The following is a 26,713-nucleotide window of genomic DNA, read 5'->3' as shown; positions in this document are numbered from 1 at the left end:
CACTATTCTTGGGAAGATTTCAAAGAGTTATGAAGAGGGGAAAATTCTGTCAGAAATTTTGGCCTTGTATTCAGTTCCTCACAATGTAGTCCTTTCCAACAAGATTTGTACACATATTCACAGGGCAGGCCTTGTCATCAGGCATGTGAGATAGGCGGTCACCAGGTATGCTGCTTATCGATTAACCATGGGGTTAGTCGATGCTTCAGATCCTGACCTTATGCTTTGTGCCAACCCTTCTGTTCTGGTTTGCTGTTGCTAATAAACTTGTGGCCTTTCATCCAACTTGGTTTCATGTGGTTTTTTAGCGCTGGCCTCCCAGGCAATAGCTGCTCATGCTGGCCTCCTTCCTATAGTGAGTGAGGAACATCTCTGTGTAATTCAGTAAAAGGATGGGCTGATCCAAAGGGAACAGATGTCCCTGTTCAGAGGTGCTACATTTAATGAAACTCCCCATATCTGCAAAATTGTTAAAGGTGCTGCAAAAAGATTCACAACACATTTGGTGCAATATCCCAGCTTCTACAAGGGCTAGAGGCTTACTTTAAAAAGAAAAGAAAAGAAAAGAAAAGAAAAGAAAAGAAGAAAGCTTGAAATCTGAGGCTGCTGCTACAATGCAGACATAAAGCTGTTTGTCACCACTTTAATTTCCAGAATTCAATCGTATGGAATTCTGGAATTTACAGTTAGGGCACCAGAGCTCTTTGACAAGTAAAGCTAAATACTTCACGAAACAACAAAATCCAGAATTCCTTAGCACTGAGTCATGACAGTTAAAGAGGTGTCAAACTGCTGCATTTTTGCAATGTGGATAGAACCTGGATCAGAAAATGGGCAAAGAATCTAGGTAAAAACTGGCAAATGGATGGCATGGCAACTCTTTTGTTTGCAGGCACCCTATTCAGTGATGTAAAGCAGGAGGGCAGACTTTCTGTTTACAGGAATTACTTTGTTTTACAAGAAACCCAAGATTCACCATGCAGACTCAAAAGAAAAATAGTGGCATGGACACCAGGCATATCCTTAGAATGAAGGGACAGATTGCTTCTGCAGAGAACGTAAAGTTGGCTGCCTAATTTAGTTGTGGTAGAGCCTTTTTCATGTGCTGCTACTGAGAATTAGAAAGCTCCCAATCCACTTTTTCCTATATGAGAATAAAATGATCTCCTTTTATTCTTAAAAGAAGTGAAGGGGCCCAATGGGACTGTACCCTCTTTTTCTACCTTCTGAACTAGACTATTGGGCCAAAGGAGATACTTGCTTATAAACAAAAAAAATTGGCCTTATTTCAGGATGAGTGCATTGAAAAAGGGATGCTGTTTCTTGTTTTTTATACAAAGACATACTGCAATTTATATTTCAGCCATGTATTTGCTGGCATCAGTAAGGAAAAACAAGACTCAACACACACTGGGTAGGTGCAAATGCATATTTGTGTCAGAATAACTCCATTATGATGTACTTTTCAGAATAAACAGAAAAAAACAGCTATGTGGGAGAGATGATGGGGGCCAGATATGAAAATTTGGCAGGAAGGCATCTCATGTTTTGTTTGCTGCACCTGAAATCTGGCCTTGTATCATCACTCTTCGCCTTAACAGATGAAGAATTCAGTACCTGAAAAGCACAATACAGTTTATAAAAGCCAAATTGCTTTGTTTCTTGGAACATAACACCACCCACACGGTTTGCACTACAGATGCTCATTAACAAACATGCAGAAAACAAGAGAAAAATATTTTCCTGCTTTCTATGACTTGGGGAAGGGGGTGAGACTGAAACACACATGCAGCTCTAGCTAGAATCCAAATGCATGACTTACTACCAAGCAGAAATCTAAGAAATACATGACCTCATGAAATCACAATGCAATGGGATGAGATGCAAATAAACACTGGACAGAATGGAGAACAAAATTGGAATGTCGTTTCAGCCCAGCTCTTTTCATCCAAGGTATCAATGATTTACTCATTCTTTTGAAAAGTTATAGATCCCAAGAACACAGCTCAATGACTCAGCCCTTTGGTGTATCTTTATGCTGTTGACATCATATTATCATTGCAGAACAACCCCCCACACTTCATCCCTCCAGTACTTTAGGCTATGTTGATGACTCCGACTGATAAAGAGACTTAAGATCTGACCCATCCTGCTCTTTATTTTGACATCATCATGATTGCAATGTATGCAACCAAATGCAGAAAGTGAGTGAGCATACAGTACAGAGTAGGGTGTAAATCCAGTGTTGTGCTGGTAGATGTCTGCTAGCATAATATGATTTTCTTCCTCTCCCCTCTCTTCCCTTCCCTTCCCTTCCCCTCCCCTCCCCACTGTAGCCCACTGCACCACCCAAAACTCTGCTCCAGAGAATTTTCTAGCCCTTTAGAGAAGATTTTGAGGTTGTGCTTGAAGTGGGATATAAAAGGCCGCTTCCCCAGATCAGGATGTAAAAGGAATCAGCCAAGGTTGCATTCTATCACTCTATTTGTTCACCTTGTATGCAGGCAATATCATAAGAAGAGCAGGTTTACATTCAGAAGGAGTGAAGATAGGAGGAAGGAACATCCACAATCTAAGATATGTGTGGATGACACTATACTACTAGCAGAATACATCACAGACACGGAACAATTATCAAGGAAGGTAAAAGAAGAAAGTGTAAAGGCAAGCTTAATGCTGAACATAAAGAAAACAAAAATAATGACTATGGAAGATCTATATAAATTCAACCTAGACAATGAGGAATGAAATAGTTAGAGTTTCCATATGTTGGATCAAGCATTGATCAGAATGGAGATTGCCGTCAGGAAATCAGAAGAAAAAATAGGAATGGGAAGGGCAGCTATGAAGGAACTAGACAATATCCTATACAACTGAGCACTAAAATTAGAATAGCCCAAGCCATTGTATTCCCCATCACAATGTACAGATGTGAAAACTGGACAGTGAGGAAAGCAGATACGAGGAAAATCAATTCATATGAGATGTGGTACTGGAGAAGAGTGCTGACGATGCCAGTGAAAGTCAAAAAGACAACCAAGTGGGTCCTTGAATAGATAAACCCAGAAATCTCCTTGGAAACCAAGATGATCAAAGTGAGGCTGAGATACTTTGGCCATATCATGAGAAGGCATGACTCATTAGACAAGACAATAATGATAGGAAAGGTGGAGAGCAGTGGAAAGAGAGGAAGATAGCATGCCAGATGGACAGCCTTAATCAAGATGGATGCGGGCCTGAAATTACAGGACCTAAGCAGAGCAGTAGAGGACAGAGGGGCTTGGAGATACCTCATCCACAGGACTGCCATGAGTTGGGGATGACTCGAGGGCAGTTAACCACAACAATCTGTATATTATTCAAAGTGTTTTAATTACACATATTAGGCTCACTTATTGTTTTCTTTTCAGCATGTTTCAGCCGTCATGCCATTTTTTGCAGTTACCAATGAGCTGAGAGAATCAGTATAAAACCATCTCCTTTTTGGCCATTACCTGGACATCCAGGAAGTATGGCAACCCCAGGGATATGGCAGATGATTCAGGGTTTGCGCTCCTTCCTGGTTCCATTGGATTATGCTATTTCATCCATGGATAAACCCTCTTGGCTCCTGTCCAGCATATATTTATTGATACTGTAGAATATGAAAATAATTAAAACAGGCAACATACTCAAATTCGGTCTCATTATGAATTTAATAAAGTCTCCTTTTGATGTGAGGCTGACAAGCTTTAGTGTCCTCACCATATGTATTTGGTCTGAACCGAAGAGTCGTGAGGACTTCTAATCCCATTTTTAAAAGTGTTTTAAAATTAAATAGGAGAATGTGGATGCCTTTATGGCAATAGATGTTCTGCGGAAACTTTGAAGAAAACTGATGGCCTATATTGGCTAAGGAAAATTGCCAAGGATTCTCTAGTTATGGAAATTGCATAAGCTGCTACAGAGGGATGGGAAATATTCTCAAGCTGCTACAGAAGGACAGGAGTCATAATGTATTAAATGAATACACAATGATTGCAAATAGTGGTTGTATACACACAGGCATTTTTCTGCAAACAAACTGCTGTCAAGAAGCAGGTTTTAAGAAGTTCACTGTAAAACAACATTTGGTATGTTGCCAGTTTAATTGTGTCAATAAATGCATGCTCTTCACATGTTATTATTAACTGCTGTCAAGTCAACTTTGACTTATGATGACCCTATGAATGAGAGACCTCCAAGTCACCCCAATCAACAGCCCTGCTCATGTCTTGCGGACTCAGAGGGCCTAGTCAAAAGATATATCTAGTCATAAGATCCTTCCTAATGGACAAAGCCATTTTGGTCCAAGTTGGTACCTGTGATATGAAACACTAGGATGTTCTCAGATGAGAAGGACTATAAATGTAATTTGCACTGACCATTTGCAATCTGCATAGGGATACGACTGATTTCCTTCCTGTTGCTGCCAGTTCAAACAGACTAGCAGCAACCTCATGACTGTCATTGCCATTATGACACAGTTCCAATAGCAGTGGCACCAAACTCCCATGCTTATATAGGTACCCTTCCTCTTTCACTTTCTGTTTTGTGAATACTATCACTATTGACTGGAAGTCTATTGAGTGCAGTCTAGTTTGAACTAGGTAGAGACCACATAAACTATTTCCGAAAACAGTTGTACATGCCCTGGTAACCTCTCGTCTTGATTTCTGTAATGCGATCTACATGGGGCAGCCCTTCTGCCATGTCCGGAAGCTTCAACTGATACAAAACATGGCAGCCAGACTGGTCACTGGAAAATCTAGGTTTGACCGAATTACACCTACTGTATTTTCTGGCGTATAAGACTACTTTTTAACCCAAGAAAATCTTCTCAAAAATCAGGGGTCGTCTTATACGCCAGGTAACGTCTTATAGGGCAGGTGCTGAAACCTCCGAGCTGGACTGGAGAATCTGCAGTGGCCGCATATGGTGGGGGAAGCTAAAAAATGGCTATGGGGTATGGAAAAAAGAGCCGTGTTTGCACTACTGCTCTGATAGTCTTGGAGACAGGGAGGGCTGGGCAGGCAGGGAGAGCTGACCAATCCAAGCAGGCTTTGTATACAAGTTTTCCTGCTAAGTAAGTGCATGTCATAAGCATTTGAATTAAAATTACCATATTGAAATCAAATCATATGTTTTTAAAATTTTTATTTGGTGCGCATTGAAAGAGGGGTAGTCTTATACGGCAAGTATATCCCAAACTCTGTATTTTAACTGGAAAGGTTGGGGGTCGTCTTATATGCCCAGTCGTCTTATATGCCAGAAAATACTGTATTCTAAAGTAATTACCCTGGCTGCCTATTAGCTTCTGGGCTCAGTACAAGGTGTTGGTTATTACCTACAAAGCCCTACATGGCCTGGGTCCAGTCTACTTGAAGGAATGCCTCCTCCCATATAATCCTTCCCGTACACTCTGTTCCTCTGGGGAAAATCTTTTACATCCAAAAAAGACCAGATTGGTGGTGACCTCCCGGAGGTCTTTTTCTGCTACAGCTCCAAAAGCTTGGAATGACCTGCTGGAAGAGATTCGCCAGTTGTCATCATTGGAGGCTTTTGAAAAAGTGACAAAAACCCTTCTCTTCCAGCAGGCCTTCCTGGAGTGATAACTGCCCGAACCGATTCTATTCGTCCTTCCTTCTATATCTCCTCGTCATTCACGAATTGTAAAATAATCTTGTGATATTGTATTGCATTGTTATATATTTTAATCATGTTTTATGTTAATTTTATAGTTTGGGAGGGAGGGTTGTGAGTTTTATTGTTTTTATATTGTGTATTACAAACTCTGTTGTTACCCGCCTTGATCCCCAAACGGAAGAGGTGGGATATAAATAAATATAGTAGTAGTAGTAGTAGTAGTACACATGCATATGGCACCTCTTGGTTATACTTTTCAGGCTGCTCTTGATCTCTGGAAACCCAGACAGTGCCTTTCTGTGTAAGCAGCCAGTTGCCTGCTGGTAAGGTTGGCATCCTCACCAGGCATACTGAGGCATCTGCCAAGGCCCCAGGGCTCTCTCTATGCTTTCTCTTGGCCTCCATTTAATGTTTCTTCCTGGTTCAGCAGTCAGAACAGAGTGCTGCCATGGGACATCTTTGGAAACAGTTCAGAGAATAGCTAGTGCCACTTCACCTTGCCACTAGATCATCTCACTTGGGTCAATTAATGGATGAAATGATATTCTAGTGACCATTTTGCCCGGGGGCCCCTCAGACCTGGAGATGACCATGGACCCTTTCCCACCAAACAATTATAGTGCTATCCTTCCACTTTAACTGCCATTGATCCTTCCTATGGGATCATGGGACTTGCAGTATTTAGGATTCTCAGCCAAAGAGCACCAGTGCTCACCAAACTACAAACCTCAAGATTCCACAAAATACAGAATGTTGAATCTTAGTGCTGTAATTGTGTAGTGTGGAAGGACTCCATATCTGCTAGGACAGCTTTGGCTTGTGTCACTGCTGTCCCCATCAATTTTGTGGAAGAAGCCAGTAAAACTCTGAGTTCAGGACCAGCCCCTATCATGGGGCAGATTGAGGCAACCACCTCCGGCAGCAGGGCATGCTAGGGAGCAGTGGAAAAGTAAGATGTCTTATCCTTACACAAAATATCTTGGGTCAGAATTTCCAGGCTGCATATACAAATGGGTGGATGACACTCACACAGCAAATACTTGTTAATATATCTTCTTCTTTTAATACACACACACACACACACACACACACACACACACACACACACACACCTAAATTATAGCATCTGCATTCCATATTTCAGAAAGCCCACATTTTAAAAGGCAGCTCCACAGTAACAGAGGACTTTAATAAAGAGCCAACTTTTCTGGCCTTCACCACGGGTGCTTTTGTATGGAATTTTCAGCCCCTTAAATAATGAATTCTGCCTGACCTAACAGTGTGGGCTCAGATGGTTGCAAATGGCCCCTCTTTGCCATGGTGAAGGAGAAAGACATATCCAGTGATGGGAACTGCAAAGATCATTTGGGGTAACAGCAGGTAATGAGACTGACCTGTTGGTGGTGGTGGCTACATTAAAGGGAAAACCTTTAAACACTGGAAGATTCTAATTAACCTCTTAGAGCTTAATCTTTCCCATTGCTTTGGAAATCTGATTCTGTAGTATATGAATCAGGAAAAAAATGTACTTGGGAAAAATTCCCAGTCCAGACATTGACTGAAAAAGCTTCAGAGTGTCTATACTGCTGATTTGTGGCCTTGCTTCTGTGCTTTGAACACAGACACACACCAAATAGCAGCTATGGTGATTTTGCAGCCCCAGACTAACCTTTTTTCTGGCAAAAAAAGGAAAGTCTCATCTCCTGGAAGTCAGAAATGACTTGAAGGTGCACAGAACAACACATTCTTAACAAAATATTATGATGGTTATCTGAACTTCTTCTTGTCTATGATTTTTTGCAGATGACAACTGATTCTGATTCAGCAAACACTTTATTCCTCGTGGCCTGTTCATTCATGCCCCAAGATATATGAGAAAAATGTAATGTACTGCACTTAGGGCAGAAAAACAAAATGATTAGATACAAGGATGGGGGACACCTGGTTGAATGAAACTACATGTGAAAGGGATCTGGGAGTCCAAGTAGACCACAAGTTGAACATGAGTCAACAGTGTGATGTGGCAGAGAAAAAGGCCAATGCGATTTTAGGCTGCATCAGTAGAAGTATAGTGTCTAGATCAAGGGACGTAATAGTGCCACTATATTCTGCTTTGGTCAGGCCCCACCTGGAATATTGTGTCCAGTTCTGGGCACCACAATTCAAAAAGGATGCTGAGAAACTGGAGCATGTCCAAAGGAGAGCAACTAAAATGGTGAAGAATCTGGAAACCATGCCTTATGAGGAACGACTTAGGGAGCTGGGGATGTTTAGCCTGGAGAAGAGAAGGTTAAGAGGTGATATGATAGCCCTGTTTAAATATTTGAAGGGATGTCATATTGAGGAGGGAACAAGCTTGTTTTCTGCTGCTCCAGAGAACAGGACCCAGAACAATGGATGCAGGCTACAGGAAAAGAGATTCCACCCTAACATTAGGAGGAACTTCCTGACAGTAAGGGCTGTTCGACAGTGGAACATACTTCTTCCTCAGACTGTAGTGGAGTCTCCTTCCTTGGTGATCTTTAAACAGAGGCTGGATGGCCATCTGTCGGGAATGTTTTGATTGAGAGTTCCTGCATGGCAGGGGATTGGACTGGATGTCCCTTGCGGTCTCTTCCAACTCTACGATTCTATGATTCTATGGGCCTCTTAGTACTACTAAACTCTGTTTCATTGGGGCGAAACAGATGGGCAGCAAAAAGTGGCTTGAAGCTGCCTTTTCTGAAGCCACATTGAAACCCTACCAACCGCACCACTGGCTCCCAAGGCAGCTGGAGTGCTCATGTCATGACCACATGATATGGCTTCAAGCCGTCTGCTTCTCCTCCTGGTCCGTTGCAGCTTTCCGTCTGCTTCTCCTCCTGGGCCGCAGTCCCCCTATTTCGCCTTCTTCTCTCCTTCTCACTTCAGCAGTCTTTCTTTCCTCTCCTCTTTTCTCTCGCCTTCCACCTTCCACTCCTTCCTCTTTATTTCACCTTTAATTTGCAGTTTCTTTATTGGCTATTCGCATCTCCCACACAGCGCTGCCTCCATTTAAACTCCTTCCTCCTTTCCTTTAACACCACCCTCCTTTCTCCCTTCCTCCGATGGGGTATTCAAGTGAGGATCTTTCTTTGCCCCCCTCTAACAAACTCTTCACTAGTAATCTTGGGAGCAATTTAGGAGGGTCGGCGAAGTTTGCTACCGTGGTAGCCCTTTATCTTGCAGCCGCGGTCGTCCTCGTCCCCGGGATTCCCACCCCGTCCTTTCTCATACAAGATAGGATCAGTTGGAATCGCCCCTTCTGGGGACCCCTTTGGACCCATCCGGATTCCCGTACCTCGGGGTAATCTCTAGCTCTTCTTATCTTCTATTATTTCTTGGTTTTGGAGCTAATCGGCAATAAAATTGCAAAATCAAGGTTTGCTTTTTGGATGCATATATACTGGAATATTTTCAAACCGTGGATGGATGAATCCATGAATAAAGAATCTGTAGAAATGGAGGGCCAGAAGTATCATCCATGGAGAATAAATATTTTCTTACACACTTTTTTTAACCATAGTATGTCTAAGACATAATACAGTGTGTGTGTGTGCGTATGCGTGCATGCCAAACTAATTTTAATCACATGTGTAATGTTTTGTGATGTACTCTTATATAGAGAAGTGGTTTTGTTGAACAGATATACATTTTAGCATATATAATATCATGAATTATATGCAGTTTTCCTAAGTATGTTATGTAAGATAATAAAAGTTCCAGTTTTGGGCCACTGTAGTATATAAATAGAGTTAACAACAACAATGACAACAAGATATCAGTTCCTTTAATATTTATGTGTATTATTTTAATATGTATTTCATGTATGATGTAATTGGTAGTGCGGTCTGTGTAACACGAAACAATATAGAATGCAATAAATAAATAAAATTGATTAAACATTTTAAACAGATTAAACATCTTGTCATGTAGAATATGTTATCTTTGTCATCAGCACAGAGGTTTTTGCTTCATCAGATGGCAATGGAGTCTCATCATCTGCATATATTATGATATCAAAAGAGAAAGGTCTTGAGTGCCAGCATACCATGTGGATGTGCACTTTGACTTTTCATTAGCCCATTGTGGATTACGCAACAGAAACTCACTTTGTACAGTTTGGTTGCAGATTCCAAAAACAAACTTTATTCACAGTATTTTCTGCTGGATGAGACTTACATGGTGGCATAGTGCTTCCATCTGTTTCTTTGATCTTGTTCAGGGGAGATCCAGCCTTGAGTTCTTCCACATCCAAGAACTTCTGCAAACTTGCTTTATTACAGTTTTCAAGTTTTAAAACCCTACATCTGGCAAACAAATATGTCAAAGCCCCATACTGCTGCTTTGATTACCAGTCCTGAATTGCCTTAGGACAAAAATACTTCTGGTGTCTTCGTGCTTCTTTCAAGAAAATTGAGAAGATAGATCTCCCCTGTCCCCTTTTTGGAAAAGGCTGCTGTATAGTCACATCTGGCAATGCAACCCAGGTAAGGATTTCCATGTTGTTGACACTTAAAGTGTCATGTGGCTCTGCTACATTAATGAACAAATTATGATCTGATTGTCCACAGGCCAGTTTCCAGCCAAGACCTAGGGCATGCCTACATGGGCCATCTACACCAGTTTCCCTCTGTCCTCATGTTGCCCTGTCCACATGATGCAAGACCAAAGCCCCAATTTGGCTGTGGACTGTTTTCACAAGGGAAGGCCAGTTCTGCATTGAATCTGGTCTATCCTTGCCTTAAAGTGCATAAAAAACCTCATGTTTCCTCTGGATTTTCCAGGAAATCCAGATCACTCTGGAATGATGCCGGATAGCTGTCTACATGCACACCCTACTGTGCTGCCTGGTGCCATTGCTGCTGACATGAGCCACTCCCTCAGTGGTCACAACAAGACACCCAGTCATGTGATTGATGCTGGGTGCCTTGTTTTCAACCTCAGAGGCAGTGACCTGTGCCAGCATTGGCAGCACAGTGGGACATGCATGTAGATAGCTGCCCAGCCTTGCTCCAGGTAACAGGAGGAATTCAGGGCAGCATTCAGAATCAGAAAATTCCAGGGGCAGACCAGAATATTTATGGCCAATGTAGACCCATCCTTGATTGAACTGCTAATTGAACTAGGGTCAATCAATTGAATCAACTGCTTAACTGATTATTTTAATTCCATTAATTCAACATGTCTACTCTAGTTGGAAATAATGATTAAATTTAGGCTCAGATTGTTATCTTGTAAGTAGAAAACATTTCCCAGAAAAATGGCCAATACATATGCATCACTGATGCTCATGACAATCTTCCTTGATGAAATATCCGCCTTTGGTGAAACATCAGCCAGTCCAGTTCTGGGCACTACAATTCAAAAAGGATGTTGACAAACTGGAGTGAGTCTAAAGGAGGGCCACCAGAATGGTGAAGTGCCTGAAAACCATGCTGTAAGAAGAAAGACTTAGGGAGTCGGGTATGTTTAGCCTGGAAAACAGACAGTTAAGAGGTGATATTATAGCTCTGTTTAAGTATTTGAAGAAGTGTCACATTGAGGAGGGATCCAGCTTGTTTTCTGCTGCTCCAGAGAAGAGGATCTGGAACAATGGATGCAAGCTACAGGAAAAGAGATTCCACCTAAATATTAGGAGGAATTTCCTGACAGTAAGGGCTGTGACAGTGGAATACACATTCTTTCAGAGAGTGATGGAGTCTCCTTCTTTGGAGATTTTTAAACACAGGTTGGATGGCCATCTGTCGGGGATGCTTCGATTGTGAGTTCCTGCACAGCAGAGGTTGGACTGGATTGCCCTTATGCTCTCTTCCAACTCTCTGATTCTATAAGGCACCATTAAGATTTTTATTATTGCATGAGTTTTAATTGATTACAGTCTATTTCTGCAGATGCATGTGGTATAGGGTTGCCATACATAATCATCCCAGGCCCTGAGGTTTCCAGACCGAATCCCGAGAACATGAGATGGCCTCTTGTGATGTGATTAAATGTTATGAATTAACTACCAATCATAGCTACTCACAGCTTGTTATCCAAATGCACACAAACATACATGCACACAGATAGCATTTGCCCTTTTTCTTGCTGTGTTGGGGGCAGGGCAGCCTCACCGGTAGCCCAGAGGCCCCAATCCAGCGCTTTTCAGGACCATGGAGAAGCGGCAAAATGCTGCTTCTCCGTGGTCCCGAAAAAGGGTGTCCTTGGGCACCCTGACAGGTGCAGCCATGGGAGAAAGGGGCTGTTTGGCCCCTTTCTTCCATGGCTTCGTTCCCGCGGTCGTCTGGTTGCCGCGCAGGAACGAAGCATGTGGCGCTGCAATGAAAAGGAGGTGCTGCAATGAAAAGAAGCTTGTGGTGCTGCAAGTGGCGCTGTCATGATGCCACTTACTGTGCACCGCGTTTGAGCGCTCAGCGGTGGCACCAGCATCATGGCAGCCCCCATGTAGATGGGAGGCTGCCATGATGACACCACTGCCACATACTAGGGTTGTGGGGCATGTGGATGCTCCACCCCCAGGCAACCTTAGTAAGTGGCCAGGCTGGCGCAAAGCACCGGTCTGGGCCAGGCCTGACTTTCTTTTAGCTAGAAGGTGGGCTTGCAGGCTGCAGCAGAGTGGAGAGTGAATCCTGTCAACACAATAACGGAGTAAAACAGGAGGCCATCTAAGTAAATACAGAGGCACCCCAGAGAGTCTTTGGAGGCCTTTAAGAAGGCAATAAAACTGGATCTCTTCCTGCAGGCATTCCCAAATTGACCTCCTTGGAATGTTTACTCTACAGTTGGGAATTATTGTTTTTAATGCTATTCTAAGGTGGGAGGAAGACAGGGAATTGGATTTTATATGCTTTGCTATGTTTTTACTTGTGGTTTGTTGTGTTCTATTTTTATTGTTCTTATGTTTGTTGTTACCCGCCTTGATCCAATACAGGGAGAGGCGGGATACAAATAAATATTTATTATTATTATTATTATTATTATTATTATTATTATTATTATTATTAGCTAGGTGCAGCACAATAAATCAAGCTTTGCAGATTGTAGCAATCCTCTGTTCTCTTAGCTGAGCTGGAAATCTGAATGTAGCTTTCTCTTCTTGCCTGGAGTGGAATCCATCAAAACAGGAAAATTTGCACTTTTATCTCCTTCCTGGAGATGACCCATGAAAACTGAAGACTCAGGGCCAGGCCCTGAGTGCATAATAGTGTATAATTTTTGAGGTTCCGATAATATATACAGTGCACACAGTTAGGGGCTGGGATGTCATCTATGAGATCAGAATTAAATTTGATACCAACAGCAACAAGTGACCAGTATTGTCCAGAGGAGGGAGACCAAAATGATCAAAGGTCTGGAAACCATGCCCAATGAGGAACAGTTTAGAGAACTGGGTATGTTTAGCCTGGAGATGAGAGTTAAGGAGAGACATGATAGCCATGTTTAAATATTTTAAGGGATGTCATATTGAAGATGAAGCAAGGTTGCTTTCTGCTAGTCCAAAGACTACAGTGATGTCGATCCTTTTAGAGACTGAGTGTCCAACTCAATGGTGTTACTGCACCAGGTGTCACAAGGCACTGGGGGCAGGGGGGACAGGGACTTCCAGGGGACAAGTACTTCTGGGGTGGGACCTCCAGGGGCGGGACTTCCCCAGAGACAGTTAAAGGCATGGGAGGGCAGGGGAAGAGAAGGAACAGGCTCACGCCTGTTCCTCCTCTTCCCCCGCCCTCCCGTGCCTTTAACTGTCTTCATGTGCCATCAGAAATGGCTTCGCATGCCAGAGAGGGCACCTGTGCCATAGGTTCACCACCATGGGAGTAGGACATAGAGAAATGGATTCAAACTATAGGAAAAGAGATTCCACCTAAACATTAGGAAGAACTTCTTGACAATAAGAGCTGTTCAACAGTGGAAGATGCTGCTGGTGTGGTGTAAGCGCGGGACAGACCGTTCAAAAAGGTTGGTCTTCCGGTGCCTAGTTTTGGTCCATGGGGAAGCCTCAGCCTCCAGATCGCGGGACTTCCTCGCAGACCAAAAAAGAGCCCGCGAAAAGCAGGTTCTTCTTGCGACACCATTACATTGCAGTGCGCCAATGGTGCACTTGTGACATCATAATGGTGCCGCGACATGCAGACGCTATGCATCCAGCATGACATAATGGCAGCGGCTGTCTGTACAGGGCGCCGCCATTTTGACACCCTTGTCACATGCGACGGGTGAGGGGTGTCTAGAAGCACCGCCCCTTGCACGTGACGAGGGCATCCTTTCCTGTCTGTCTGGACTGGGACATGGTCTCCTTCTTCCAAGGTTTTTAGACAGAGGCTTGATGGCCGTCTGTCAGGAGGGCTTTGATTGTGTATTCCTGTATGGTAAGGGATTGGTGTGCATGCTTATTTTGGTCTCTTCCAACTCTATGATTCTAATTGTATTATTAATACTGCCCATTAACAAAACTGTGAGTGATAATGCAACATACTGGCTATAAGTAAGGCACACTTTTACCTAATTCCAACTGCATGTCCCAAACACAGTAGACCTATGGAGTCAGTTGTTGAATGGGTAAATCCCACTTCATTTAGTTTAGGCTACTGTGTAATATCGAATCAGGAATCATGGAATAAAAAGATGATTGCATATAAGTTTTGGGAGGTAATATTGCCCAGGGGTGTTGGGGTGCAGGCTGTTTTCACAGAGTAACTTGCTTTGACCAACAGAGTCAGGCGGTGTGTTCCTTCCTTCCTCAGCGCAACCAACCCAGAGCCCAGCCTTTCTCTCACACAGTGGAGAAGCTCCTGCTGTCCCTCCTCATTATTTGCTTTCAAAGAAACATGCCCTGACAGTTCCCCCTCCCCTTCCCTCCCAGGAGCTGCCATTCACCTGTCAAGAAGAGTAGGCTGCTGAGCTCCTTGTTCCTGCTTTCTGGGAAAGGAATGCTTAATTCAATCAGCCTCCAGGCTGCAAAAGGCACCAAGTAAAGAAGGCCACAGGGGAAAGTGTGTAGAATGTCTCTGTCTGTGTATTTGTGTAATACAATAGTATCCAAAATCCACAAAACAGTGATACCTTTACTGGGCCCACCAAAAATGCACAAAATACATCATGTTAGCTTTCCAAAATCCACTGACTTCTTCAGAACAAGGTGTTAAAAATCAGACAAGAGAAGAAGAAAAAAATATATTATCTTTGAGACACAGGTCTACGTTTTGTAAAGGTGTTGCATTTGTTGTTGTCAGTTAAGATGTTCTGGAGGAGATCAATGCAGGCAGAGGTCACTCCTCTCTATGGGCATGTCTACACCGGACATTTGCATTGGTTTCCTGCTGTGCCTTGTCCACATAGGGCAGGGCCGAAGGCCAAATTAGACTGTGACTGTCTTCACATGGGAAGGGTAGTTCCTTAGTAAATCTGGGCCAACCCTCCCTTAAACTGAACTTTTAAAAAACCTCACCATTTGTTCCAGATCTGTCAAGAAAGTGCAAGTGTGTAGACAGCCATTTGGCATAATGATGCCAGGTGGCTGTCTACACACGTGTTCTTGCTGTGTTACCTGGTGCCACTGCTGATGGTGTGAGTTGCTGTCTCTGAGGTCACTATGAGGCACCCAGCCATACGATCAATGCTGGGTGCCTCACTTTCAAAAGCAGAGGGAGTGACTTGGGATGGTGGTGGGTGGCACAATGGGACATGCAAAGACAATCCCCCAGTGTCACTCCCAAGTGTCTAGGTAATGGAGGGAATTCAGGGCAGCTTTGAGTTAGACCTGACATATTTGTATGTGTATGTTGAGATAAGAGCTGATATGTTTGTTGATGCTAGGCGAGGTACTTCCAACTTTAGCTGGGTATTTGGTGTGATGAGTTGAGGAATCTGGTATCTGGTCTGAGAGTATGCAATTGTTATTGGGTCAGATTTATAAATGAACTATATTTCATATTCTGAAATGTGAAATTAGTTATAAAAGAACTAGTTTAAGTGAAGAAGGGGCCAAGAAAATCCTGTGATAAGTTCCACTCAGGATCAGAAATAACTTGACAGCACACAGCAGCAATAAGGTGGTATCAAGGCAGTTGTATTTGCTGTTTGACCCACTAGATAGGACTCCAGTTGAAACACATCACAGAGCACTGAAGTAATAACCACTGTTTTTCTGTGAGTGGTGCAGAAGACATAGTACATAAAAGCACAAGAACATTTGTTTCTTGGTTGTAGGCATTCCCTTCTATGCTAAATACATAAACGTTTCCGTATGTTATGCTATGTTATAATTGAGCATATATGGTACTGTAAATATGCTGTTGGGTATTGCAAAATGGGACTTGATTAATGAATGGTCTTTGGTAGCCAATTACTGCTTTAAGCCACTGGAATTTGTGTCCCACCCCATCTGCCTTGCTGGGGACTAAGAAAACAATGTTGGCTTTGCATTGAATACAGCATCGATCCTTGTTTGCTTCCCACTGCCAAACTTTTGGAAGTGTATGAACAGGGACCAATGGCCAGGAATTATGGGAGCTGTGACCCAACAACATCTGGAGAGCCCACCCATAAACTAGACAATTTCTGTCATTATATTATACATTTTATAAATGAGAAGCTTGTAATATTTTTAAACATGTAGTGAATGGATTGTTGTTAAATACACTTGATTAAGTAATGTCTCCTGGCTGGATACCCCCAAATGTGTTTTACAAAGCAACAGCCACTTCAAATGACAGAGTTCTGTTCTCCTGTTGATCAGTGTGCAGCATGCTGATATTTCAACTCCTTCTTCTCCTGCAGTCTTTGTGTAACAATGGAGTTGTCTACACTGACCAAAAAAATTGGCCTCACCTTGCAGCTGCTGCCCAGTAAAGCAGGTTTATGGGATTTTCAAGATCCTGAAACAGTGCCATGATTGTGATTCTGTGTGTGTTTGTGTTCTGTGCCTTCATGTCTTTTCTGACTTAAGGTGATCCTAAGGCATACCTATCACAGGGGTTTCTTGGCAGAATTTTTTCAGAGGGGGGTTGCCTTTACCTTCCTTTGAGGCTGAGAGTATGTGACTTGCCCATTGGCTTTCCATTGCTGAAAGGGGATTTGAGCCCTGGTCTCCCAGGCCCGTTACAGACGGGCTAAAAAGTACGTGCGGAGCGTGTACTAGGGTTAAGACGGGGTGGTGCTTCTGCACCACCCTAACCCTAGTGCGCGCTCTGCGCACACAAAATGGTGGCGGCCGTTCCACATGGCCGCCGCCATCGATATGTGACGACCGCGCCGCCTCCAAACGAGGCGGTGCGGTTGTGACGTATTGGGGTCGCGGCAGGGCGCCTAGGGAGCCCTTTCCGTGACCCCAGAAGGAGCTCCGTTTCGGAGCTCCTTCTTGGTTTGGTCCGCTGGGCGCAGCCTTCAGACAGCTGTGCCCAGCGGACCAAAGGAGAAAGGGGCCAAGCGGCCCCTTTCTCCTTCTCCCCGCCGCCGCGGGGTGTCCTTGGGGCTTGAAGCCCCAAGGACACCCATTTCCAGGCTGCGGGGAAGGGGCCTTTTGCTGTTTCCCCGCAGCCCAGAAAGCGGCAGATTGGGGCTTCAGTGGCTGCCGCTCTGGCCGCTGAGGCCCTGATCCGGCAGGGAAAGGTGCGCCTACAGGCCGCCCCAAAGGGGCGGTCTGTAATGCGCCCCAGTGTCCTAGTCCAACATTCCAATCACTACATCATGTTGGGTCTATGTGTAGGGACTATGATTATGACTCAGTTACATATGCATAACTTTAGGTTATACATCTGTAAATGCAATAAAGGTAGGTGCGATACACATGGCACTAAAGCGCCGTGCTTGCGCCGTGCTCGCTTCGTGCTAGGGTTGTGGGATTGCAAGCAACCGCACAATCCCTAACCCTAGCATGTACTGGCAGCTCAGTAATGGCAGCACCCAGTATACACAGGTGCTGCCATTCTGATATAATGGATGCATAGCATCTGCATATTGCACCTCGCCAGTTACATCACGAGTGCACCATTGGTGCACTCGTGATGTAACTGATGTGGGGGGAAAAGAACTCGCTTTTTGTGGGTTCTTTTTCCTCCACAGGGAAGCCATGCAGTTTTGCAGCTGCGGCTTCCCTGCGGAGAAAAAACAGGCTCCAGCAGACCAGTGTTTTTCGGCAGTCTGTACTGTGCCGTAATTACCCAAGAAGAAGCTAATCAATGTGATTTGTGTAGTGAACTCCAAGCAACTTCCAGACTTCATTATTAATAATGCCACAGGCTTATTGTAGATTTACTGGCCTCAAATGAAGCTGATGAAGCCATTGTTTCACAATATGGCCTGTGTTTCTGTATAGTGTACTTGCTAGTGTGAATATCAAAAACACAAGGGATAGGACAGATGTTGGCATCTTTACTAGGAGCTTAAAGCCTCTGATACTGAACTGAGGTAATACAGTACTGAAGTGGGAATATTTGGGAAAAGAGAGAATCTGAAAGTCATGAGGGCTGGTACTAATTGTACTATTCCTGAATACTTGGGGGATGAGTTGTAACTGTGAAGTAACTCAGTCCTACTGGCTTCAACTGCAAAACAGTCATGCATATCTGCGCCCACACCCAAGGTTTGGCACTTGGCACCTCACGGCTTAAAAAATGTTTAGTGTGGTTCTGCAAAAACCTAATGCTGTGTCTGGCCATGGATGTTAATAAAAGCAAAATGTTATATGTTCATTGAGTAACCATGAGCTAAAAGCCAGTTTATACCAAATATATGGACAAAGTCATCTTTTTGGTGTTGACTGTCCAAGAGAAACTAGTATATAAACAGTATGTAGAGCGATCTTGTAGCACCTTTGAGACTAACTGAAAGAAAGAAGTTGGCAGCATGAGCTTTCATAGACTTAAGTCTACTTCCTCAGATACATATAGTGGTTTTTAAAATGTCATATTTATACTTTGTAATATTTTGTATTGTTCTTAATTTGTAAGGTTTTAAATTTGATGTGAGCTGCCTTGAGTCCCTATATTATTAAATAATAATAATAATAATAATAATAATAATAATAAATTACAGCCATGACCATTGGAGTCAAATTATAACATTGTTCAGCTCATTACTGCAAAAGGTAACTAGTTACCAAGTAACTAAATTGAAAAAAATGACCTATTTCCTAGTTCTGGCTGCATGTAAGTGTAATCAATGAACAATTCAATGCGACATTTTTGTATTTAATTGTCCAGAATCCACTACATTTCAACTTGTTCAAATGGAAAAAGCCAAACAGAATGGTTGGCATGATAGCATTTACCTAGATGATATTCCAAATGTGCTGTTGAAAGGCGGCAAAACAGTATAGTGCTCTTTAAATCAACATTCCTGACATGGGATACTTCTGTTTCCTGCACATTCCATCATCATTTCTTAAATATTTTGCTAACAACATGTCTGACACATCCTAAAGCTACTCCTGAAGCAAGGAAAATAGCTTAGCTTTGTTTTTCTTTAACTAATGCACACTCAAAAGCTACAATGGCAGAAAAATATGTAGCATCAACATGCAGGAATGTGTAAAGATTCACTTGTGTCTTAAAATGACAGGCATTGGCATAATTATTCTATAGTCATCTAATCCCACTCTCTCATCATAATCATTACCACCACTTGCAAATTGCTAGCAGGCTGCCAGTTAATTTGTAAAAGGCTGACAACCTTGGCTTAAAGAAAAACAGACAGACAGTGGAATGATCAAGGCATGGGCAAATTATTCTACTGCCATGTTTCCATACAAGGTTTGTTTAAAATGATTTTGAACAGTCCCCCTACTATTCATATGAACATCTGATTGTTCAGTGTGGTATTTGTAATGGGAGTGGGTATTGTCTGCAATGTAAATGGTACATAAATGTCACAAACCAGCTGAAGTAAGAGCTGGTTTATACTCAAGAGTTTGTAATTATAGTCCCAAGTGTATGAGTAAAGAAGCCCTGCTACAATCCTCTGCTTTTGTAACCCTCCTAGAAAATAAGATATAAAGAAAAGATAAACTGGGTCATGGAGAATCTGGAGCATAGAAAAAGTAAAGAAAAATGAGAATACATGGGACCATAGCATGGAACATCTAGGCCCACTTAAACCAATCAATTGGTTTTGTTTTGTTTTGTTTTGTTTTTCAGCTGGTGATGTTGAAATGGCTTTGGATCAGGTTGTCAGGAGCACTGTTCATCTTCACGTGTGCCTCTTCCTGGATCATGTACCACTGGAAGAGTGGTGAGTAGTGTTACTCAAAAAGCTGTGTGTGGGGAGGGGGGGGGGCTGGAGGTTCCCATCAACTATTTCAGCATTTCCTTAAATGTTGGTGAATTGCTTAGCTCAAGGAGTCTTGCAAGAGGCTGGGTAACTTGAGATCATTTCCACCTATTTATACCCGTACTAACTTCTGGAGAACTCTAAGTTTGGTGAATAGAAGAAAGTTTTTATTCAGAAATATGCAAGACCCAGCTCTCCATAGCCACCTCTGAGTATTTCTTGCTTAAGAAAACCCTATGAAACTCATGGGGTCACCATAAGTCAACAGGTGACTTGGAGCATACACACCCACACAAAAGGAGAAGGGAAGAGAACCCTTGATGCTGTAAACATGAGGTGACTCCAGATTTAAGACTCTTTGCATTATACAGTTATAGCACTCTGATTCTGCTTTAACTGTCATGTCAACTATGGGGTTTGTAGTATAGGGAGTGACCTATAATTCTCACCCAGAGAGCTCTAGTGTCTCACCAGACCACAAAATCTGGGATTTCTTAGGATGTAGCCATGGCACTTAAAAGTAGAATTGTAGTGCTATAACTATGTCGTGTGGAAGGGCCTTTGATTATACTTTGGCTTAGTCAAGGTGCCCTTCTAATGGGAAAGCTTTTGGTTCAGTTTCCATTCAATTGGAATAGTTTTAATCTCCCATTGGAGCCAATGATCTAAATGTAATTGTTAATCCCAACTAGAGGAAATCCATTGAATCAACATTAATTTGGCAAATGAACACTTTTGAAATTTCCATTGATTCAGTGGGTCTGCTCTAGTTAGAACTACGAATAGTATTCAGGCAAGTTAGCCAAATCTTGTAGGTTTCATTGGCTTGAAACCAATTCAAGTTTCTTTTTTTCTTTTCTTTTTTAAATGATCAGCTTTGCATAGTTTGAGAATATACATCCAGTAAGAACTTTTGTAGTGATTGTTCTTTTGAAAGATCAGAGTAACAGACAGAAGAGTGGAATAACCTTGCTGCTTTTGTATTTTTTTTTTTTTAAAAACTGGATCCAATAATTTAAAAGAGGAGCAGATGTTTACAAATGATCTTGGTCCTCAAAATGTTCAAAAGTTCACAAAATTGTCATTGGGCAAGGGAACTGGCACTCATTACTCTTGATATTAAAGACACTGACCAAGAGTTGCCCAGGGCTGTTGTAAAATTACATCCTGCACTGCATTTGCAAAAGAAATGGATGAGCTAACTAGAGGAAAACAGCTTTTCCCCTGTGACCAAATATTCTAGTTTTGAAGGGTGGAAAAATGTAATATTCCCACAACAGAAGCAGATCTTTGAAGGAAGACATCTGGATTCTGTGCTACAAATTATTAACAAATGTATTTATGGTGTTACAGAACTGAACATCCAAAAAGCTGTTTGGAGCCTCTTGGGAAGAGCAGTATAGGAATCCAGTCAATCTGTCAGTCAAAGATTAGATTAGTCCATGAGGCATGTCTCTGTTTCTTCCTTGTTCCATGCTGTGCTTGAGTTTCAGACATTATGGCAGTGTGCCTGGTGATGGGGGCAGTTGGGAGGAAAGTAACTTTGTAGTCTGCAGGCCTCCTAGTCCGGAAGTCATGCCAAAGCCATGCTCAAGTCCTAAGGACTGGAACACGCCCTTTGTGCAGCTTCTGGGTTCTTAGGACGCATGCATCATTTAAACAGCATAGTTCCAAAGTGACATGAAGCAGCTTTATTTTGGCCTGTCTGTATGGGGCCATGATGGCTGGAGGATTCTGGGAGTTATGGTCCAGAAAGGTAAGTTATCCAAGTTCTGGGAAAGATGTGGCTTGGTGCTGAAGATGGATTGTCTGTGAAATCTGTTGTGATAGGGTAGGACCTTATCACATGGAGGCTTACTGTGGGTAAAATGTTCCTGAACTGTTTCAGAAGTGGAAAGGTGTGATTGTCCATTGCGCTTCTCAATGTCATTGAGGCATCCCACTTTTCCTCCATTGTCAAAGCGTTTGTGGGTTTTTTGAATAATGGAATATCCTGTTATTCAAAAAATGGCTTCTTCACGAATGCTTTGACAATGGAAGAAAAGAGGATGCCTCAATGATATTTGAGAAGTGCAACAGATGATCACACCTTCATGCTTCTAAAACAGTTCAAGAATGTTTTACCCACTGTAAGTGCCTCCGTGTGATAAGGGCCCTAGGGTATATTTCCCTGAGTAATCTACTTAGGCCCCCACTGATACAGATCATCATACAGAAGACACCTGTCACTCTATCTCTGTGTGTTTTTAACAATTTAAATAGCATTTTATTTGTTTTATATTGTTATGTAAGAATTATTACGATATTGTTTTAGGAGAGGAGAGATAATGGGAACTACTTTTATATTGTATGTATTTTATCACTGTTGTAAGCCACCTTGATCCTGCTGGAGAGGTGGGATATAAATAAGTTTATTATTATTATTACTATTATTAGTATGTAGAAAAAGGAGTGAGAAGCACAGGGAGTAGGGACAGACATTTCCTATTTTCATCAAGATGTAGGTAGGTGAAGGTGGGATTTTGAGATATCTATCAGCAGATACAATGGCTCAGCATTTGCTATGCCTCATCAATATCAATAGGCCAAGGTTGTCCACCCACATGGCTGTCACTTCTTTCAAAGAAATGGGGGAAGAAAGGAGAGAGGACCACTGCCTGCAAAATGAACCTGCTGATCTTTGTCATGATGATGGCGAGGCCATTTGCTTGACATGTGATGGGCTGTCTTGTTAACAGCCCACTTTTGTCTTTTCCCAATGAACTTTCCATGCACAGCATGAGCTAATGATTGCCTCGTCAATAACAAAGGTAAAGCATCCTATGCAGAGCATTGCTTTGTATCCTGTGGAAGTATAGGGGTGTAACTTCCCAAATAACTGCCTCCCACCGCAAGGTGCTGTGGGTGGGGAGGACAAAAGAAACTGGACTTTCATTTTGGCACAAACAATGAAAGGTCAAGCAGTCTGTGAATGGCATGTTGGAACCTGGAGTTAGGCACCATATACTGACAAGCAGTTGCAGGGTGTTGTTATTGCCTGAATCAGGTGCAAGAAATCTTGCCATCGGAATGCAGCTGTTTTCAATGTCCACTGAATGTCTTAATGCCCAGCGCATGAATGTTTTTGGCTTTATATTTAATTAAAGGACTATTCACAACCCCATGAGGGATTTCACATGACATGGTTTTCTGTGGAGAGTGAGAGTGTTGCGTTTCTCTCTCAAAAAGATATTGTGATGAATGTGCCATCTCACAACTGAGACCTGTCCCTCTAGGCCATTAGAGCAACTCTGAGCATGAGAAAACATTCACACTTTGGTGAAATGTTCCCTGGAAGCAGTATCCCTGACTTTTTACCCGAGAAGTGTCAGTACTGTTTTTCCTCTTCTGTGCAACAAGAAGAAAGCAATTCAGCTTCCTCCCTCCCTATCTTTCTTTCTGAATGTCTTTTCATGGCTTAATTTGCAGAGAAGCCAATGAAGACTGCAGGTGTGCACTGTCTTTAACAGCTAGAGCTCAGATCTAAGCCAAGGGAGGGCAGCCTGTGGCTCCAGACCCACACATTTCCTTTGCCCTCAAGAATCCAGAACATAGCAGGAGGTGTAAAGTCCTGCCTTCAGTGCCCCAAGCAAACATCTACTCTGTCTTTAAGACTTTTTTCTTTGAACTAAAGGTGGACTTACTTCCTAGAATAAGAAAATGAGGCAGGAGATCTTGCAGCAGATGTTTTTGCTTTGGATGTCAAAGAAAAATCTGAAGAAAAAAGACCTGCTCTAGCACTGTGATTCAGAGTTATCCACGGAATGAGTAGTGTCCACAAAACATTTGTTTGTACTCTGCACATGCACTTGGGCTAGTTTCTTGCAATATCTTAAGGTTTTGGCAGACTGGTGACTCATATCTAAGGCTTGTTACAGACTGCCAAAATAAAGCTGCTTCGGGTCTCTTTGGAGGTATGCTATTTAAATGATGCCTGGGTCCTAAGAGTCCAGAGGTCGCGCCAAAGCCACACTCCATTCCTAAGCACTGGAGTGCAGCTTTGGTGCAGCTTCCGGATTCTTAGGATGCATGCATCATTTAAACAGCATACCTCCAAAGAGACCCGAAGCAGCTTTATTTTGGCAGTCTGTAACAGGCCAAAGTCACAGAGTCATAAGCTGGAAGTGTTCTCAAAAGTCATTTCTGCCAAGACAGAAATCCAAATTTCTGAGAAGGGTCCATCCTTTTTTTAAAATAAGAGTTAAAGTACAGTATTTACACTGACCCATGGATATGTCAACCCAGGTTTTTGGGGGTCAATGTTTTGACTAAAATTTCTAGACTTATACATGAGTATATACATTATGTGAAGATGATATTTTTGTCTCTAGTGTGCATCACTTTACATTTATTTTTAGTGAATTTTTATTTACTATTTTAAAGTCCACGCTCCTAGTTTAGAGTGATGTTTTTGAGGTTCTCTAAAATCTCATTTTGTTCCTGCCACCCTAAATAATTTATTGACAGCAAATGTGACTATCTCACTAGACATGCACCAGGCAAGTTTGTATATGTCTATATTTACCTATAAATGTTTTGCATTTTCTTTGGAGAGTATTATGTGTATGAGCCTGTATTTCCCAGCTAATCTCTTCAGCTTTTGTTTTATAGTAGAGGGGTAGCTGTCTTAGAACAGGTATCTTTACATTCACGTTATATGGGCTTACTTATTTGTTTCTGTGCTAAACAGATTGTGTTTATTCTTTTTTTAAATTCACATTTGTTTATTTCATTTCTTATGTTGCCATTCCCTTCATGGTAGTCAGATTGTTACCTGTTTAGTCAGATTGCTACCAGTTTCAATTAGTGGTAATGTTATTTTAACTCAATGTATTCTGTGTTTTCATTGTTTTGTAAAAATGCATCTGCAAGTAGGTACAACTAGTAACAATCTGCCTGTAAGTGTTGAACCTCCACACCTAACAAATAGTTCTGGGGTCTGTGAAGGTTTAGTGCAACTACTGTTGCCAGAGTGAGCTCTGGAGAGGAATCCTATGCCTTTAATCATTGTGTACAACTAAGAATTCTGCAGGTGTTCCTTGCTGCACAAACAGGTAACTAACCAAACCTGCTAAAATTTCCACTTCTACACAACTATAAGGTCCCTCTTCAGTTTTCACTCTGGTAGCCTTAGGCCCAAGCCACTTTTAGTTCTGGCCCCTGTCACCCCAGCTTCATCCCCTGCTCTCCACTATCATATTGCCATCTCCAACAAACTATCCCTGAGGCAATATGACTCTATGGGGGGGGGGTCCCCAGTCCTCCTCCTCTAAGCTATGGGTTATCTCTCTTCATTACCAGTAGAATGTTGCTGTAAGTTGCGCATTTGATTGTTTTCCTGAGGGATGGAAAGATACATCCAGATGTGGTACTTGCCAAGCAGCAGTGTGCAAAATTGCATTGCTGCATTTAGGAACAAGAAACACGATCCTGAAAAAGCACGGTCAAAATGGGTTGTTATGCGCCATGCCATTCCTTCCCATCTCCTCCACTATGCAGATTGGCATAGCATAGAAAAGTCTTCCTCGTCATTTCGTCTTGCCAGTATTTGTTCTGATCCTACCTTGAATTTTACATTGAGGTTGGATCAGCTCTCCATAGCCTGTTGCAGATGGGGGGGGGGGGAGGGTTCCTCAGTTCCAGCTAGCAAATCCTTGTGTATTCATTGTGTATCTGTTGTCATCCTTTAATTGCACTCCTGCAATCAATTTCCTCCTAGGTCATGAATGTGAAAAATATATCTTATGGCCTCCATGGAGACCTCAAGACAATTTTTACAGCTAGGACAACTTTCCAGACCCTCCCTGCACTGTGATTTTAAAAAGAAAAGGAAAAGAAAAGAAAGAAGTTCAATGCCCTGTTTTTTACTGTCCTGGACACCTCCTTTTGGAAAGGAAAGGAAGAATCCACTTTTATCTGGGACTTTAATCCTCCCCCAGAAATGCTGAGTATAATAAACTTGCAACAAGTATATTGTGCATTTTGGTTGGTCAATAAAGGTATCACTGATGGATTTTTGCCTCCTAAATTGTTAAAGTTGTCTGTCTAGACCTACTTCCTGTAATTGAATTATCCTAACTTGAAAATTTAGGAGGTATGACAGGTGCAATATCTTAACAGAAATGGGCTTTTGGTGGAGCACACATACATGTGATTCCATTCTCTCTCTCTCTCTCTCTCTCTCTCTCTCTCATGCACACACGCATGCACGTACCCACATTTACTTCAGAATCCCTAGGGGTGAAAGGGCAGCCTCTTTTCTTAGCTGATGGAATAGATACAGTAGCCCTGTGAATATCTGCTCTGGTTCAGTGACTGACGAAAAGAGGGAGGCTGTGATCATTTTGTGATGGGTAATTAACACTTGAAGCTTTCCTGCCAAGCCCAGCACTCTTGCCTTTCAACAGCAAAACAAGGCTGAACTTGAATGTATGTTTCAATGCGCTGAGTCAGAGAGCATGGAGAGGCCCTTGAGCCTGGAGGGCTTCTCTCTCTCTCCACAAACAGATGTGGAATGAATAACAGGAATGTGTCAAGAGGGACTTAGGTGTGCGTTTGAGTTGAATGGCAATTCAGATGTTATTTGAGTTGATTGGCAATTCAGCTGCTATAGGGTGGACATCTGCGGCCAAAGTGTGGAGGATGGACATAGGTCACTAAAGTCCAGTTGGCCCTCCATTTCTGCAGGGGATCCGTTGCAGACCCCCCACCTGCAAAAATG

The 26,713-nt window shown here is 42.5% G+C and overlaps 1 long non-coding RNA gene across 1 annotated transcript; it reads right to left on the bottom strand.

Moving 5' to 3' along the window:
- Window positions 1-1,438: 1,438 nt before the first annotated feature.
- LOC149321636 (uncharacterized) lies at window positions 1,439-26,299 on the bottom strand. Its single transcript, XR_016278105.1, has 3 exons — window positions 26,211-26,299; window positions 3,495-3,634; window positions 1,439-1,617 (listed from the first exon to the last, which is right to left on the bottom strand). It is a non-coding gene; the product is annotated as an uncharacterized LOC149321636 (long non-coding RNA).
- Between the last annotated feature and the right edge of the window lie 414 nt (window positions 26,300-26,713).

This window comes from Sceloporus occidentalis, unplaced genomic scaffold (assembly GCF_023333645.1).
Source record: "Sceloporus occidentalis isolate IW3139 unplaced genomic scaffold, rSceOcc1.0.p SCAF_1, whole genome shotgun sequence".
NCBI lineage: Eukaryota > Metazoa > Chordata > Lepidosauria > Squamata > Phrynosomatidae > Sceloporus > Sceloporus occidentalis.
This window is presented reverse-complemented; position numbering and strand designations above follow the sequence as displayed.